The sequence below is a fragment of the Triturus cristatus genome, unplaced genomic scaffold (assembly GCF_964204655.1).
Source record: "Triturus cristatus unplaced genomic scaffold, aTriCri1.1 SCAFFOLD_262, whole genome shotgun sequence".
NCBI lineage: Eukaryota > Metazoa > Chordata > Amphibia > Caudata > Salamandridae > Triturus > Triturus cristatus.
The window spans coordinates 519,207-537,320 of record NW_028187334.1 but is presented as its reverse complement, the minus strand read 5'-3'; the positions used below and the strand labels follow the sequence as shown (position 1 = coordinate 537,320).

General features: G+C 43.4%; 9 non-coding genes across 9 annotated transcripts; all 9 read right to left on the bottom strand.

Moving 5' to 3' along the window:
• Positions 1–844: 844 nt before the first annotated feature.
• Positions 845–927, bottom strand: TRNAL-CAG (transfer RNA leucine (anticodon CAG)). The gene has a single exon. It is a non-coding gene; the product is annotated as a tRNA-Leu (tRNA).
• Positions 928–2,936: 2,009 nt separating this feature from the next.
• TRNAL-CAG (transfer RNA leucine (anticodon CAG)) lies at positions 2,937–3,019 on the bottom strand. Its single transcript has one exon. It is a non-coding gene; the product is annotated as a tRNA-Leu (tRNA).
• A 2,007-nt stretch (positions 3,020–5,026) lies between these two features.
• Positions 5,027–5,109, bottom strand: TRNAL-CAG (transfer RNA leucine (anticodon CAG)). Its single transcript has one exon. It is a non-coding gene; the product is annotated as a tRNA-Leu (tRNA).
• A 2,001-nt stretch (positions 5,110–7,110) lies between these two features.
• Positions 7,111–7,193, bottom strand: TRNAL-CAG (transfer RNA leucine (anticodon CAG)). The gene has a single exon. It is a non-coding gene; the product is annotated as a tRNA-Leu (tRNA).
• Positions 7,194–9,201: 2,008 nt separating this feature from the next.
• On the bottom strand, positions 9,202–9,284 carry TRNAL-CAG (transfer RNA leucine (anticodon CAG)). The gene has a single exon. It is a non-coding gene; the product is annotated as a tRNA-Leu (tRNA).
• A 2,009-nt stretch (positions 9,285–11,293) lies between these two features.
• Positions 11,294–11,376, bottom strand: TRNAL-CAG (transfer RNA leucine (anticodon CAG)). Its single transcript has one exon. It is a non-coding gene; the product is annotated as a tRNA-Leu (tRNA).
• Positions 11,377–13,383: 2,007 nt separating this feature from the next.
• Positions 13,384–13,466, bottom strand: TRNAL-CAG (transfer RNA leucine (anticodon CAG)). Its single transcript has one exon. It is a non-coding gene; the product is annotated as a tRNA-Leu (tRNA).
• A 2,011-nt stretch (positions 13,467–15,477) lies between these two features.
• Positions 15,478–15,560, bottom strand: TRNAL-CAG (transfer RNA leucine (anticodon CAG)). The gene has a single exon. It is a non-coding gene; the product is annotated as a tRNA-Leu (tRNA).
• Positions 15,561–17,567: 2,007 nt separating this feature from the next.
• On the bottom strand, positions 17,568–17,650 carry TRNAL-CAG (transfer RNA leucine (anticodon CAG)). Its single transcript has one exon. It is a non-coding gene; the product is annotated as a tRNA-Leu (tRNA).
• Positions 17,651–18,114: the final 464 nt, after the last annotated feature.

Genomic DNA, 18,114 nt, shown 5'->3' with positions numbered 1-18,114 from the left:
ACTGGCCTGGGACTCACCCTCACTTGCTGAGGCGTGAAGTTCTGCATACCAACTTTGCACAGAAGGTATGTTTGTGGTTGTTTGGGGATGGGTGGGAGGTCAAGAGCAGGGAAAAGCAGGTGTCCTTCACTACTAGACTCCTCTTCTATGCCTCCCTGCCATTCACTCACTCTGTCTTTGTTTCATTCTCTCCTTCCACAACACTCCTTCTCACTCACTCGCTCTATCACTTGTATTTTTGCCCTTGCTCTGCATTCTATAGTGGAAACAGCTCTTGAATGAAGCATCTGAAAATGACGTGACATAAAATTTAAACCCTCCTTATTGGAAACCTAAAACATCACAAGACTTAATGTAACCCATTTCTTTCATAAAAAAGATTTTTAAAGTACCCCACAAAACAAATATAAAACACCACGAGTGCTAGAAGAATATTACATTAACGTTAAAGATAGAATAGGGCAAATGCATTTGCAGTTGAAACTGAAGTTTGGTACTTATTCAGATATTATTTACATTGCCAATTTTTAGCTGAGATTCTAAAGGAACTGAGAGAGAAAATGGAATTCAAGTTTTGTCAGAAGTGGGATTCGAACCAACGCCTCCAGGAGAGACTGCGGCCTTAACGCAGCGCCTTAGACCACTCGGCCATCCTGACCCCATGCTGCTTTTTCATCTAAAGGGTGAGAAATATATTAGGAACCAAAAAATGCACAGAGCTTAGGCCAATAGTGGCTAGAGCAAGAAAAAAACTCACTGCACTCTTCCAAGAAGACAATCCTATAAGCCACTGCGAGGGAAATGATCATATTTCTCAAGAAAAAAAGTAGAGTAAACACAGGACTGTCAGAAGTGGGATTTGAACCCACACCTCCAGAGGAGACTGCGACCTGAACGCAGCGCCTTAGACCACTCGGCCATCCTGACTTGCTTTCACAGCATCTTCCAGAGGCCAGACAGCCATGCAGGTGAGGTACTGAAAAGGAATGCCCTCAATTTATTTATCCTATTATATGCACTTCCAACAGATCTTTGAACAATCTTTACAGAGCAGGACCTATGGAGAACTCTTTAGAACTTTGAGGTGATCAAAGAGAAAGTGCTATTCACCAGCCACTTGAACGGCTCAAAGCTGCTTTGAAATTGAGACAATAGCCACCTCTTGGCTGGCTAAAGCAATTTCAACAAGGGATCTCAAAGTCACAACATAGGGTGGAGTATGCAAATTTAAGCAGCCCCTGATCAAAGCCCTAATGAAATTGCTGTAAGTGTGCTGGAGTCCAGTTGTCTACCAGATGCATGGCATTCTTCCAAATTTGCAGGGCCCGTCTGGCCAGGGCATACAAGAGCATGACTCTTCCAGATGACCTCTTACATGGGTCCTATGCTCATTTGGTAAGGATTGCGCTTTGTCAGCAAGACGTTATAGAACCTAAATATATGAGAAACCCCATCTCTCTTGACAAGAGGAGAACGGAATAACGTGCCAGGTGAAGACCAACAGATGCAACTTCCATCAGATGTTAACCTGATAAAGGAGATTAAATCTCCAAAAGGCATGTCAGAAGTGGGATTCGAACCCACGCCTCCAAAGGAGACTGTGGCTTAAACACAGCACCTTAGACCTCTCGGCCATCCTGACAGTATAGGCTTTTAAGAAATGAATAAAAGTTACTCAGAAACGTCTACCTCCATGCAAGCCTGAAATAATTTAAACCTTCAAACACAAGGTGCAACTTTATGCACAGGACAATAAACACAGAAGAACACATACGAAAGCACTTTATTTCACAGGTATACAGTTTTCATGCTTTTAGAACACCACATACCTCTCACCAGCTATTTAGGGTCCTGTATCCGACTCACAACATTTCCTTGCCTGCGACCTCTCTCTCTACACAAACAACTACAGCACAGGAAGTAGGAAGGCAATAGGTGGGGCAGTTTATGCAAATTTATGCTGCCAATGTGCCTTGCAGATTCATGCAGGATTTCTAGATCCTTGCTGGATACAAGAGAGTAGGCCTTGTTCCAGATAAACTATCCCTAGCAGGGAAAGTCTGAGCACAGGCACTCTTTTGCTCTTTAGCCCCTGGCCTGGGACTCACCCTCACTTGCTGAGGAGTGAAATTCTGCATACCAACTTTGCACAGAAGGTATGTTTGTGGTTGTTTGGGGATGGGTGGGAGGTCAAGAGCAGGGAAAAGCAGGTCTCCTTCACTACTAGACTCCTCTTCTATGCCTCCCTGCCGTTCACTCACTCTGTCTTTGTTTCATTCTCTCCTTCCACAACACTCCTTCTCACTCACTCGCTCTATCACTTGTATTTTTGCCCTTGCTCTGCATTCTATAGTGGAAACATCTCTTGAATGAAGCATCTGAAAATGACGTGACATAAAATTTAAAACCTCCTTATTGGAAACCTAAAACATCACAAGACTTAATGTAACCCATTTCTTTCATAAAAAAGATTTTTAAAGTACCCCACAAAAGAAATATAAAACACCACGAGTGCTAGAAGAATATTACATTAACGTTAAAGATAGAATAGGGCAAATACATTTGCAGTTGAAACTGAAGTTTGGTACTTATTCAGATATTATTTACATTGCCAATTTTTAGCTGAGATTCTAAAGGAACTGAGAGAGAAAATGGAATTCAAGTTTTGTCAGAAGTGGGATTCAAACCCACGCCTCCAGGAGAGACTGCGGCCTTTACGCAGCGCCTTAGACCACTCGGCCATCCTGACCCCATGCTGCTTTTTCATCTAAAGGGTGAGAAAGATATTAGGAACCAAAAAATGCACAGAGCTTAGGCCAATAGTGGCTAGAGCAAGAAAAAAACTCACTGCACTCTTCCAAGAAGACAATCCTACAAGCCACTGCGAGGGAAATGATCATATTTCTCAAGAAAAAAACTTAGAGTAAACACAGGACTGTCAGAAGTGGGATTTGAACCCACGCCTCCAGAGGAGATTGCGACCTGAACGCAGCGCCTTAGACCACTCGGCCATCCTGACTTGCTCTCCCAGCATCTTCCAGAGGCCAGACATCCATGCAGGTGAGGTACTGAAAAGGAATGCCCTCAATTTATTTATCCTATTATATGCACTTCCAACAGATCTTTGAACAATCTGTACAGAGCAGGACCTATGGAGAACTCTTTAGAACTTTGAGGCGAACAAAGAGAAAGTGCTATTCACCAGCCACTTGAACGGCTCAAAGCTGCTTTGAAATTGAGACAATAGCCACCTCTTGGCTGGCTAAAGCATTTTCAACAAGGGATCTCAAAGTCACAACATAGGGTGGAGTATGCAAATTTAAGCAGCCCCTGATCAAAGCCCTAAGGAAATTGCTGTAAGTGTGCTGGAGTCCAGTTGTCTACCAGATGCATGGCATTCTTCCAAATTTGCAGGGCCCGTCTGGCCAGGGCATACAAGAGCATGACTCTTCCAGATGACCTCTTACATGGGTCCTATGCTCATTTGGTAAGGATTGCGCTTTGTCAGCAAGACGTTATAGAACCTAAATATATGAGAAACCCCATCTCTCTTGACAAGAGGAGAACGGAATAACGTGCCAGGTGAAGACCAACAGATGCAACTTCCATCACATGTTAACCTGATAAAGGAGATTAAATCTCCAAAAGGCATGTCAAAAGTGGGATTCGAACCCACGCCTCCAAAGGAGACTGTGGCTTAAACACAGCACCTTAGACCTCTCGGCCATCCTGACAGTATAGGCTTTTAAGAAATTAATAAAAGTTACTCAGAAACGTCTACCTCCATGCAAGCCTGAAATAATTTAAACCTTCAAACACAAGGTGCAACTTTATGCACCGGACAATAAACACAGAAGAACACATACGAAAGCACTTTATTTCACAGGTATACAGTTTTCATGCTTTTAGAACACCACATACCTCTCACCAGCTATTTAGGGTCCTGTATCCGACTCACAACATTTCCTTGCCTGCGACCTCTCTCTCTACACAAACAACTACAGCACAGGAAGTAGGAAGGCAATAGGTGGGGCAGTTTATGCAAATTTATGCTGCCAATGTGCCTTGCAGATTCATGCAGGATTTCTAGATCCTTGCTGGATACAAGAGAGTAGGCCTTGTTCCAGATAAACTATCCCTAGCAGGGAAAGTCTGAGCACAGGCACTCTTTTGCTCTTTAGCCCCTGGCCTGGGACTCACCCTCACTTGCTGAGGCGTGAAATTCTGCATACCAACTTTGCACAGAAGGTATGTTTGTGGTTGTTTGGGGATGGGTGGGAGGTCAAGAGCAGGGAAAAGCAGGTCTCCTTCACTACTAGACTCCTCTTCTATGCCTCCCTGCCGTTCACTCACTCTGTCTTTGTTTCATTCTCTCCTTCCACAACACTCCTTCTCACTCACTCGCTCTATCACTTGTATTTTTGCCCTTGCTCTGCATTCTATAGTGGAAACATCTCTTGAATGAAGCATCTGAAAATGACGTGACATAAAATTTAAAACCTCCTTATTGGAAACCTAAAACATCACAAGACTTAATGTAACCCATTTCTTTCATAAAAAAGATTTTTAAAGTACCCCACAAAACAAATATAAAACACCACGAGTGCTAGAAGAATATTACATTAACGTTAAAGATAGAATAGGGCAAATGCATTTGCAGTTGAAACTGAAGTTTGGTACTTATTCAGATATTATTTACATTGCCAATTTTTAGCTGAGATTCTAAAGGAACTGAGAGAGATAATGGAATTCAAGTTTTGTCAGAAGTGGGATTCGAACCCACGCCTCCAGGAGAGACTGCGGCCTTACACAGCTCCTTAGACCACTCAGCCATCCTGACCCCATGCTGCTTTTTCATCTAAAGGGTGAGAAAGATATTAGGAACCAAAAAATGCACAGAGCTTAGGCCAATAGTGGCTAGAGCAAGAAAAAAACTCACTGCACTCTTCCAAGAAGACAATCCTATAAGCCACTGCGAGGGAAATGATCATATTTCTCAAGAAAAAAAGTAGAGTAAACACAGGACTGTCAGAAGTGGGATTTGAACCCACGCCTCCAGAGGAGACTGCGACCTGAACGCAGCGCCTTAGACCACTCGGCCATCCTGACGTGCTTTTCCAGCATCTTCCAGAGGCCAGACAGCCATGCAGGTGAGGTACTGAAAAGGAATGCCCTCAATTTATTTATCCTATTATATGCACTTCCAACAGATCTTTGAACAATCTGTACAGAGCAGGACCTATGGAGAACTCTTTAGAAATTTGAGGCGAACAAAGAGAAAGTGCTATTCACCAGCCACTTGAACGGCTCAAAGCTGCTTTGAAATTGAGTCAATAGCCACCTCTTGGCTGGCTAAAGCAATTTCAACAAGGGATCTCAAAGTCACAACATAGCGTGGAGTATGCAAATTTAAGCAGCCCCTGATCAAAGCCCTAAGGAAATTGCTGTAAGTGTGCTGGAGTCCAGTTGTCTACCAGATGCATGGCATTCTTCCAAATTTGCAGGGCCCGTCTGGCCAGGGCATACAAGAGCATGACTCTTCCAGATGACCTCTTACATGGGTCCTATGCTCATTTGGTAAGGATTGCGCTTTGTCAGCAAGACGTTATAGAACCTAAATATATGAGAAACCCCATCTCTCTTGACAAGAGGAGAACGGAATAACGTGCCAGGTGAAGACCAACAGATGCAACTTCCATCAGATGTTAACCTGATAAAGGAGATTAAATCTCCAAAAGGCATGTCAGAAGTGGGATTCGAACGCACGCCTCCAAAGGAGACTGTGGCCTAAACACAGCACCTTAGACCTCTCGGCCATCCTGACAGTATAGGCTTTTAAGAAATGAATAAAAGTTACTCAGAAACGTCTACCTCCATGCAAGCCTGAAATAATTTAAACCTTCAAACACAAGGTGCAACTTTATGCACAGGACAATAAACACAGAAGAACACATACGAAAGCACTTTATTTCACAGGTATACAGTTTTCATGCTTTTAGAACACCACATACCTCTCACCAGCTATTTAGGGTCCTGTATCCGACTCACAACATTTCCTTGCCTGCGACCTCTCTCTCTACACAAACAACTACAGCACAGGAAGTAGGAAGGCAATAGGTGGGGCAGTTTATGCAAATTTATGCTGCCAATGTGCCTTGCAGATTCATGCAGGATTTCTAGATCCTTGCTGGATACAAGAGAGAAGGACTTGTTCCAGATAAACTATCCCTAGCAGGGAAAGTCTGAGCACAGGCACTCTTTTGCTCTTTAGCCCCTGGCCTGGGACTCACCCTCACTTGCTGAGGCGTGAAATTCTGCATACCAACTTTGCACAGAAGGTATGTTTGTGGTTGTTTGGGGATGGGTGGGAGGTCAAGAGCAGGGAAAAGCAGGTGTCCTTCACTACTAGACTCCTCTTCTATGCCTCCCTGCCATTCACTCACTCTGTCTTTGTTTCATTCTCTCCTTCCACAACACTCCTTCTCACTCACTCGCTCTATCACTTGTATTTTTGCCCTTGCTCTGCATTCTATAGTGGAAACATCTCTTGAATGAAGCATCTGAAAATGACGTGACATAAAATTTAAAACCTCCTTATTGGAAACCTAAAACATCACAAGACTTAATGTAACCCATTTCTTTCATAAAAAAGATTTTTAAATTACCCCACAAAAGAAATATAAAACACCACGAGTGCTAGAAGAATATTACATTGACGTTAAAGATATAATAGGGCAAATGCATTTGAAACTGAAGTTTGGTACTTATTCAGATATTATTTACATTGCCAATTTTTAGCTGAGATTCTAAAGGAACTGAGAGAGATAATGGAATTCAAGTTTTGTCAGAAGTTGGATTCGAACCCACACCTCCAGGAGAGACTGCGGCCTTACACAGCTCCTTAGACCACTTGGCCATCCTGACCCCATGCTGCTTTTCCATCTAAAGGGTGAGAAAGATATTAGGAACCAAAAAATGCACAGAGCTTAGGCCAATAGTGGCTAGAGCAAGAAAAAAACTCACTGCACTCTTCCAAGAAGACAATCCTATAAGCCACTGCGAGGGAAATGATCATATTTCTCAAGAAAAAAATTAGAGTAAACACAGGACTGTCAGAAGTGGGATTTGAACCCACGCCTCCAGAGGAGACTGCGACCTGAACGCAGCGCCTTAGACCACTCGGCCATCCTGACTTGCTTTCCCAGCATCTTCCAGAGGCCAGACAGCCATGCAGGTGAGGTACTGAAAAGGAATGCCCTCAATTTATTTATCCTATTATATGCACTTCCAACAGATCTTTGAACAATCTGTACAGAGCAGGACCTATGGAGAACTCTTTAGAAATTTGAGGCGAACAAAGAGAAAGTGCTATTCACCAGCCACTTGAACGGCTCAAAGCTGCTTTGAAATTGAGTCAATAGCCACCTCTTGGCTGGCTAAAGCAATTTCAACAAGGGATCTCAAAGTCACAACATAGCGTGGAGTATGCAAATTTAAGCAGCCCCTGATCAAAGCCCTAAGGAAATTGCTGTAAGTGTGCTGGTGTCCAGTTGTCTACCAGATGCATGGCATTCTTCCAAATTTGCAGGGCCCGTCTGGCCAGGGCATACAAGAGCATGACTCTTCCAGATGACCTCTTACATGGGTCCTATGCTCATTTGGTAAGGATTGCGCTTTGTCAGCAAGACGTTATAGAACCTAAATATATGAGAAACCCCATCTCTCTTGACAAGAGGAGAACGGAATAACGTGCCAGGTGAAGACCAACAGATGCAACTTCCATCAGATGTTAACCTGATAAAGGAGATTAAATCTCCAAAAGGCATGTCAGAAGTGGGATTCGAACGCACGCCTCCAAAGGAGACTGTGGCCTAAACACAGCACCTTAGACCTCTCGGCCATCCTGACAGTATAGGCTTTTAGGAAATGAATAAAAGTTACTCAGAAACGTCTACCTCCATGCAAGCCTGAAATAATTTAAACCTTCAAACACAAGGTGCAACTTTATGCACAGGACAATAAACACAGAAGAACACATACGAAAGCACTTTATTTCACAGGTATACAGTTTTCATGCTTTTAGAACACCACATACCTCTCACCAGCTATTTAGGGTCCTGTATCCGACTCACAACATTTCCTTGCCTGCGACCTCTCTCTCTACACAAACAACTACAGCACAGGCAGTAGGAAGGCAATAGGTGGGGCAGTTTATGCAAATTTATGCTGCCAATGTGCCTTGCAGATTCATGCAGGATTTCTAGATCCTTGCTGGATACAAGAGAGAAGGACTTGTTCCAGATAAACTATCCCTAGCAGGGAAAGTCTGAGCACAGGCACTCTTTTGCTCTTTAGCAACTGGCCTGGGACTCACCCTCACTTGCTGAGGCGTGAAGTTCTGCATACCAACTTTGCACAGAAGGTATGTTTGTGGTTGTTTGGGGATGGGTGGGAGGTCAAGAGCAGGGAAAAGCAGGTGTCCTTCACTACTAGACTCCTCTTCTATGCCTCCCTGCCATTCACTCACTCTGTCTTTGTTTCATTCTCTCCTTCCACAACACTCCTTCTCACTCACTCGCTCTATCACTTGTATTTTTGCCCTTGCTCTGCATTCTATAGTGGAAACAGCTCTTGAATGAAGCATCTGAAAATGACGTGACATAAAATTTAAACCCTCCTTATTGGAAACCTAAAACATCACAAGACTTAATGTAACCCATTTCTTTCATAAAAAAGATTTTTAAAGTACCCCACAAAACAAATATAAAACACCACGAGTGCTAGAAGAATATTACATTAACGTTAAAGATAGAATAGGGCAAATGCATTTGCAGTTGAAACTGAAGTTTGGTACTTATTCAGATATTATTTACATTGCCAATTTTTAGCTGAGATTCTAAAGGAACTGAGAGAGAAAATGGAATTCAAGTTTTGTCAGAAGTGGGATTCGAACCAACGCCTCCAGGAGAGACTGCGGCCTTAACGCAGCGCCTTAGACCACTCGGCCATCCTGACCCCATGCTGCTTTTTCATCTAAAGGGTGAGAAATATATTAGGAACCAAAAAATGCACAGAGCTTAGGCCAATAGTGGCTAGAGCAAGAAAAAAACTCACTGCACTCTTCCAAGAAGACAATCCTATAAGCCACTGCGAGGGAAATGATCATATTTCTCAAGAAAAAAAGTAGAGTAAACACAGGACTGTCAGAAGTGGGATTTGAACCCACACCTCCAGAGGAGACTGCGACCTGAACGCAGCGCCTTAGACCACTCGGCCATCCTGACTTGCTTTCACAGCATCTTCCAGAGGCCAGACAGCCATGCAGGTGAGGTACTGAAAAGGAATGCCCTCAATTTATTTATCCTATTATATGCACTTCCAACAGATCTTTGAACAATCTTTACAGAGCAGGACCTATGGAGAACTCTTTAGAACTTTGAGGTGATCAAAGAGAAAGTGCTATTCACCAGCCACTTGAACGGCTCAAAGCTGCTTTGAAATTGAGACAATAGCCACCTCTTGGCTGGCTAAAGCAATTTCAACAAGGGATCTCAAAGTCACAACATAGGGTGGAGTATGCAAATTTAAGCAGCCCCTGATCAAAGCCCTAAGGAAATTGCTGTAAGTGTGCTGGAGTCCAGTTGTCTACCAGATGCATGGCATTCTTCCAAATTTGCAGGGCCCGTCTGGCCAGGGCATACAAGAGCATGACTCTTCCAGATGACCTCTTACATGGGTCCTATGCTCATTTGGTAAGGATTGCGCTTTGTCAGCAAGACGTTATAGAACCTAAATATATGAGAAACCCCATCTCTCTTGACAAGAGGAGAACGGAATAACGTGCCAGGTGAAGACCAACAGATGCAACTTCCATCAGATGTTAACCTGATAAAGGAGATTAAATCTCCAAAAGGCATGTCAGAAGTGGGATTCGAACCCACGCCTCCAAAGGAGACTGTGGCTTAAACACAGCACCTTAGACCTCTCGGCCATCCTGACAGTATAGGCTTTTAAGAAATGAATAAAAGTTACTCAGAAACGTCTACCTCCATGCAAGCCTGAAATAATTTAAACCTTCAAACACAAGGTGCAACTTTATGCACAGGACAATAAACACAGAAGAACACATACGAAAGCACTTTATTTCACAGGTATACAGTTTTCATGCTTTTAGAACACCACATACCTCTCACCAGCTATTTAGGGTCCTGTATCCGACTCACAACATTTCCTTGCCTGCGACCTCTCTCTCTACACAAACAACTACAGCACAGGAAGTAGGAAGGCAATAGGTGGGGCAGTTTATGCAAATTTATGCTGCCAATGTGCCTTGCAGATTCATGCAGGATTTCTAGATCCTTGCTGGATACAAGAGAGTAGGCCTTGTTCCAGATAAACTATCCCTAGCAGGGAAAGTCTGAGCACAGGCACTCTTTTGCTCTTTAGCCCCTGGCCTGGGACTCACCCTCACTTGCTGAGGAGTGAAATTCTGCATACCAACTTTGCACAGAAGGTATGTTTGTGGTTGTTTGGGGATGGGTGGGAGGTCAAGAGCAGGGAAAAGCAGGTCTCCTTCACTACTAGACTCCTCTTCTATGCCTCCCTGCCGTTCACTCACTCTGTCTTTGTTTCATTCTCTCCTTCCACAACACTCCTTCTCACTCACTCGCTCTATCACTTGTATTTTTGCCCTTGCTCTGCATTCTATAGTGGAAACATCTCTTGAATGAAGCATCTGAAAATGACGTGACATAAAATTTAAAACCTCCTTATTGGAAACCTAAAACATCACAAGACTTAATGTAACCCATTTCTTTCATAAAAAAGATTTTTAAAGTACCCCACAAAAGAAATATAAAACACCACGAGTGCTAGAAGAATATTACATTAACGTTAAAGATAGAATAGGGCAAATACATTTGCAGTTGAAACTGAAGTTTGGTACTTATTCAGATATTATTTACATTGCCAATTTTTAGCTGAGATTCTAAAGGAACTGAGAGAGAAAATGGAATTCAAGTTTTGTCAGAAGTGGGATTCAAACCCACGCCTCCAGGAGAGACTGCGGCCTTTACGCAGCGTCTTAGACCACTCGGCCATCCTGACCCCATGCTGCTTTTTCATCTAAAGGGTGAGAAAGATATTAGGAACCAAAAAATGCACAGAGCTTAGGCCAATAGTGGCTAGAGCAAGAAAAAAACTCACTGCACTCTTCCAAGAAGACAATCCTACAAGCCACTGCGAGGGAAATGATCATATTTCTCATGAAAAAATCTTAGAGTAAACACAGGACTGTCAGAAGTGGGATTTGAACCCACGCCTCCAGAGGAGATTGCGACCTGAACGCAGCGCCTTAGACCACTCGGCCATCCTGACTTGCTCTCCCAGCATCTTCCAGAGGCCAGACATCCATGCAGGTGAGGTACTGAAAAGGAATGCCCTCAATTTATTTATCCTATTATATGCACTTCCAACAGATCTTTGAACAATCTGTACAGAGCAGGACCTATGGAGAACTCTTTAGAACTTTGAGGCGAACAAAGAGAAAGTGCTATTCACCAGCCACTTGAACGGCTCAAAGCTGCTTTGAAATTGAGACAATAGCCACCTCTTGGCTGGCTAAAGCATTTTCAACAAGGGATCTCAAAGTCACAACATAGGGTGGAGTATGCAAATTTAAGCAGCCCCTGATCAAAGCCCTAAGGAAATTGCTGTAAGTGTGCTGGAGTCCAGTTGTCTACCAGATGCATGGCATTCTTCCAAATTTGCAGGGCCCGTCTGGCCAGGGCATACAAGAGCATGACTCTTCCAGATGACCTCTTACATGGGTCCTATGCTCATTTGGTAAGGATTGCGCTTTGTCAGCAAGACGTTATAGAACCTAAATATATGAGAAACCCCATCTCTCTTGACAAGAGGAGAACGGAATAACGTGCCAGGTGAAGACCAACAGATGCAACTTCCATCAGATGTTAACCTGATAAAGGAGATTAAATCTCCAAAAGGCATGTCAGAAGTGGGATTCGAACCCACGCCTCCAAAGGAGACTGTGGCTTAAACACAGCACCTTAGACCTCTCGGCCATCCTGACAGTATAGGCTTTTAAGAAATGAATAAAAGTTACTCAGAAACGTCTACCTCCATGCAAGCCTGAAATAATTTAAACCTTCAAACACAAGGTGCAACTTTATGCACAGGACAATAAACACAGAAGAACACATACGAAAGCACTTTATTTCACAGGTATACAGTTTTCATGCTTTTAGAACACCACATACCTCTCACCAGCTATTTAGGGTCCTGTATCCGACTCACAACATTTCCTTGCCTGCGACCTCTCTCTCTACACAAACAACTACAGCACAGGAAGTAGGAAGGCAATAGGTGGGGCAGTTTATGCAAATTTATGCTGCCAATGTGCCTTGCAGATTCATGCAGGATTTCTAGATCCTTGCTGGATACAAGAGAGTAGGCCTTGTTCCAGATAAACTATCCCTAGCAGGGAAAGTCTGAGCACAGGCACTCTTTTGCTCTTTAGCCCCTGGCCTGGGACTCACCCTCACTTGCTGAGGCGTGAAATTCTGCATACCAACTTTGCACAGAAGGTATGTTTGTGGTTGTTTGGGGATGGGTGGGAGGTCAAGAGCAGGGAAAAGCAGGTCTCCTTCACTAGTAGACTCCTCTTCTATGCCTCCCTGCCGTTCACTCACTCTGTCTTTGTTTCATTCTCTCCTTCCACAACACTCCTTCTCACTCACTCGCTCTATCACTTGTATTTTTGCCCTTGCTCTGCATTCTATAGTGGAAACATCTCTTGAATGAAGCATCTGAAAATGACGTGACATAAAATTTAAAACCTCCTTATGGAAACCTAAAACATCACAAGACTTAATGTAACCCATTTCTTTCATAAAAAAGATTTTTAAAGTACCCCACAAAAGAAATATAAAACACCACGAGTGCTAGAAGAATATTACATTAACGTTAAAGATAGAATAGGGCAAATACATTTGCAGTTGAAACTGAAGTTTGGTACTTATTCAGATATTATTTACATTGCCAATTTTTAGCTGAGATTCTAAAGGAACTGAGAGAGAAAATGGAATTCAAGTTTTGTCAGAAGTGGGATTCGAACCCACGTCTCCAGGAGAGACTGCGGCCTTTACGCAGCGCCTTAGACCACTCGGCCATCCTGACCCCATGCTGCTTTTTCCTCTAAAGGGTGAGAAAGATATTAGGAACCAAAAAATGCACAGAGCTTAGGCCAATAGTGGCTAGAGCAAGAAAAAAACTCACTGCACTCTTCCAAGAAGACAATCCTATAAGCCAATGCGAGGGAAATGATCATATTTCTCAAGAAAAAAATTAGAGTAAACACAGGACTGTCAGGAGTGGGATTTGAACCCACGTCTCCAGAGGAGACTGCGACCTGAACGCAGCGCCTTAGACCACTCGGCCATCCTGACTTGCTTTCCCAGCATCTTCCAGAGGCCAGACAGCCATGCAGGTGAGGTACTGAAAAGGAATGCCCTCAATTTATTTATCCTATTATATGCACTTCCAACAGATCTTTGAACAATCTGTACAGAGCAGGACCTATGGAGAACTCTTTAGAACTTTGAGGCGAACAAAGAGAAAGTGCTATTCACCAGCCACTTGAACGGTTCAAAGCTGCTTTGAAATTGAGACAATAGCCACCTCTTGGCTGGCTAAAGCAATTTCAACAAGGGATCTCAAAGTCACAACATAGGGTGGAGTATGCAAATTTAAGCAGCCCCTGATCAAAGCCCTAAGGAAATTGCTGTAAGTGTGCTGGAGTCCAGTCAGTTGTCTACCAGATGCATGGCATTCTTCCAAATTTGCAGGGCCCGTCTTGCCAGGGCATACAAGAGCATGACTCTTCCAGATGACCTCTTACATGGGTCCTATGCTCATTTGGTAAGGATTGCGCTTTGTCAGCAAGACGTTATAGAACCTAAATATATGAGAAACCCCATCTCTCTTGACAAGAGGAGAACGGAATAACGTGCCAGGTGAAGACCAACAGATGCAACTTCCATCAGATGTTAACCTGATAAAGGAGATTAAATCTCCAAAAGGTATGTCAGAAGTGGGATTCGAACCCACGCCTCCAAAGGTGACTGTGGCTTAAACACAGCACCTTAGACCTCTCGGCCATCCTGACAGTATAGGCTTTTAAGAAATGAATAAAAGTTACTCAGAAACGTCTACCTCCATGCAAGCCTGAAATAATTTAAACCTTCAAACACAAGGTGCAACTTTATGCACAGGACAATAAACACAGAAGAACACACACGAAAGCACTTTATTTCACAGGTATACAGTTTTCATGCTTTTAGAACACCACATACCTCTCACCAGCTATTTAGGGTCCTGTATCCGACTCACAACATTTCCTTGCCTGCGACCTCTCTCTCTACACAAACAACTACAGCACAGGAAGTAGGAAGGCAATAGGTGGGGCAGTTTATGCAAATTTATGCTGCCAATGTGCCTTGCAGATTCATGCAGGATTTCTTGATCCTTGCTGGATACAAGAGAGTAGGCCTTGTTCCAGATAAACTATCCCTAGCAGGGAAAGTCTGAGCACAGGCACTCTTTTGCTCTTTAGCCCCTGGCCTGGGACTCACCCTCACTTGCTGAGGCGTGAAATTCTGCATACCAACTTTGCACAGAAGGTATGTTTGTGGTTGTTTGGGGATGGGTGGGAGGTCAAGAGCAGGGAAAAGCAGGTCTCCTTCACTACTAGACTCCTCTTCTATGCCTCCCTGCCATTCACTCACTCTGTCTTTGTTTCATTCTCTCCTTCCACAACACTCCTTCTCACTCACTCGCTCTATCACTTGTATTTTTGCCCTTGCTCTGCATTCTATAGTGGAAACATCTCTTGAATGAAGCATCTGAAAATGACGTGACATAAAATTTAACACCTCCTTATTGGAAACCTAAAACATCACAAGACTTAATGTAACCCATTTCTTTCATAAAAAAGATTTTTAAAGTACCCCACAAAACAAATATAAAACACCACGAGTGCTAGAAGAATATTACATTAACGTTAAAGATAGAATAGGGCAAATGCATTTGCAGTTGAAACTGAAGTTTGGTACTTATTCAGATATTATTTACATTGCCAATTTTTAGCTGAGATTCTAAAGGAACTGAGAGAGAAAATGGAAATCAAGTTTTGTCAGAAGTGGGATTCGAACCCACGCCTCCAGGAGAGACTGCGGCCTTACACAGCGCCTTAGACCACTCGGCCATCCTGACCCCATGCTACTTTTTCATCTAAAGGGTGAGAAAGATATTAGGAACCAAAAAATGCACAGAGCTTAGGCCAATAGTGGCTAGAGCAAGAAAAAAACTCACTGCACTCTTCCAAGAAGACAATCCTATAAGCCACTGCGAGGGAAATGATCATATTTCTCAAGAAAAAAATTAGAGTAAACACAGGGCTGTCAGAAGTGGGATTTGAACCCACGCCTCCAGAGGAGACTGCGACCTGAACGCAGCACCTTAGACCACTCGGCCATCCTGACTTGCTTTCCCAGCATCTTCCAGAGGCCAGACAGCCATGCAGGTGAGGTATTGAAAAGGAATGCCCTCAATTTATTTATCCTATTATATGCACTTCCAACAGATCTTTGAACAATCTGTACAGAGCAGGACCTATGGAGAACTCTTTAGAACTTTGAGGCGAACAAAGAGAAAGTGCTATTCACCAGCCACTTGAACGGCTCAAAGCTGCTTTGAAATTGAGACAATAGCCACCTCTTGGCTGGCTAAAGCAATTTCAACAAGGGATCTCAAAGTCACAACATAGGGTGGAGTATGCAAATTTAAGCAGCCCCTGATCAAAGCCCTAAGGAAATTGCTGTAAGTGTGCTGGAGTCCAGTTGTCTACCAGATGCATGGCATTCTTCCAAATTTGCAGGGCCCGTCTGGCCAGGGCATACAAGAGCATGACTCTTCCAGATGACCTCATACATGGGTCCTATGCTCATTTGGTAAGGATTGCGCTTTGTCAGCGAGAAGTTATAGAACCTAAATATATGAGAAACCCCATCTCTCTTGACAAGAGGAGAACGGAATAACGTGCCAGGTGAAGACCAACAGATGCAACTTCCATCAGATGTTAACCTGATAAAGGAGATTAAATCTCCAAAAGGCATGTCAGAAGTGGGATTCGAACGCACGCCTCCAAAGGAGACTGTGGCCTAAACACAGCACCTTAGACCTCTCGGCCATCCTGACAGTATAGGCTTTTAAGAAATGAATAAAAGTTACTCAGAAACGTCTACCTCCATGCAAGCCTGAAATAATTTAAACCTTCAAACACAAGGTGCAACTTTATGCACAGGACAATAAACACAGAAGAACACATACGAAAGCACTTTATTTCACAGGTATACAGTTTTCATGCTTTTAGAACACCACATACCTCTCACCAGCTATTTAGGGTCCTGTATCCGACTCACAACATTTCCTTGCCTGCGACCTCTCTCTCTACACAAACAACTACAGCACAGGAAGTAGGAAGGCAATAGGTGGGGCAGTTTATGCAAATTTATGCTGCCAATGTGCCTTGCAGATTCATGCAGGATTTCTAGATCCTTGCTGGATACAAGAGAGAAGGACTTGTTCCAGATAAACTATCCCTAGCAGGGAAAGTCTGAGCACAGGCACTCTTTTGCTCTTTAGCCCCTGGCCTGGGACTCACCCTCACTTGCTGAGGCGTGAAATTCTGCATACCAACTTTGCACAGAAGGTATGTTTGTGGTTGTTTGGGGATGGGTGGGAGGTCAAGAGCAGGGAAAAGCAGGTGTCCTTCACTACTAGACTCCTCTTCTATGCCTCCCTGCCATTCACTCACTCTGTCTTTGTTTCATTCTCTCCTTCCACAACACTCCTTCTCACTCACTCGCTCTATCACTTGTATTTTTGCCCTTGCTCTGCATTCTATAGTGGAAACATCTCTTGAATGAAGCATCTGAAAATGACGTGACATAAAATTTAAAACCTCCTTATTGGAAACCTAAAACATCACAAGACTTAATGTAACCCATTTCTTTCATAAAAAAGATTTTTAAATTACCCCACAAAAGAAATATAAAACACCACGAGTGCTAGAAGAATATTACATTGACGTTAAAGATATAATAGGGCAAATGCATTTGCAGTTGAAACTGAAGTTTGGTACTTATTCAGATATTATTTACATTGCCAATTTTTAGCTGAGATTCTAAAGGAACTGAGAGAGATAATGGAATTCAAGTTTTGTCAGAAGTGGGATTCGAACCCACGCCTCCAGGAGAGACTGCGGCCTTACACAGCTCCTTAGACCACTTGGCCATCCTGACCCCATGCTGCTTTTTCATCTAAAGGGTGAGAAAGATATTAGGAACCAAAAAATGCACAGAGCTTAGGCCAATAGTGGCTAGAGCAAGAAAAAAACTCACTGCACTCTTCCAAGAAGACAATCCTATAAGCCACTGCGAGGGAAATGATCATATTTCTCATGAAAAAAATTAGAGTAAACACAGGACTGTCAGAAGTGGGATTTGAACCCACGCCTCCAGAGGAGACTGCGACCTGAACACAGCGCCTTAGACCACTCGGCCATCCTGACTTGCTTTCCCAGCATCTTCCAGAGGCCAGACAGCCATGCAGGTGAGGTACTGAAAAGGAATGCCCTCAATTTATTTATCCTATTATATGCACTTCCAACAGATCTTTGAACAATCTGTACAGAGCAGGACCTATGGAGAACTCTTTAGAAATTTGAGGCGAACAAAGAGAAAGTGCTATTCACCAGCCACTTGAACGGCTCAAAGCTGCTTTGAAATTGAGTCAATAGCCACCTCTTGGCTGGCTAAAGCAATTTCAACAAGGGATCTCAAAGTCACAACATAGCGTGGAGTATGCAAATTTAAGCAGCCCCTGATCAAAGCCCTAAGGAAATTGCTGTAAGTGTGCTGGTGTCCAGTTGTCTACCAGATGCATGGCATTCTTCCAAATTTGCAGGGCCCGTCTGGCCAGGGCATACAAGAGCATGACTCTTCCAGATGACCTCTTACATGGGTCCTATGCTCA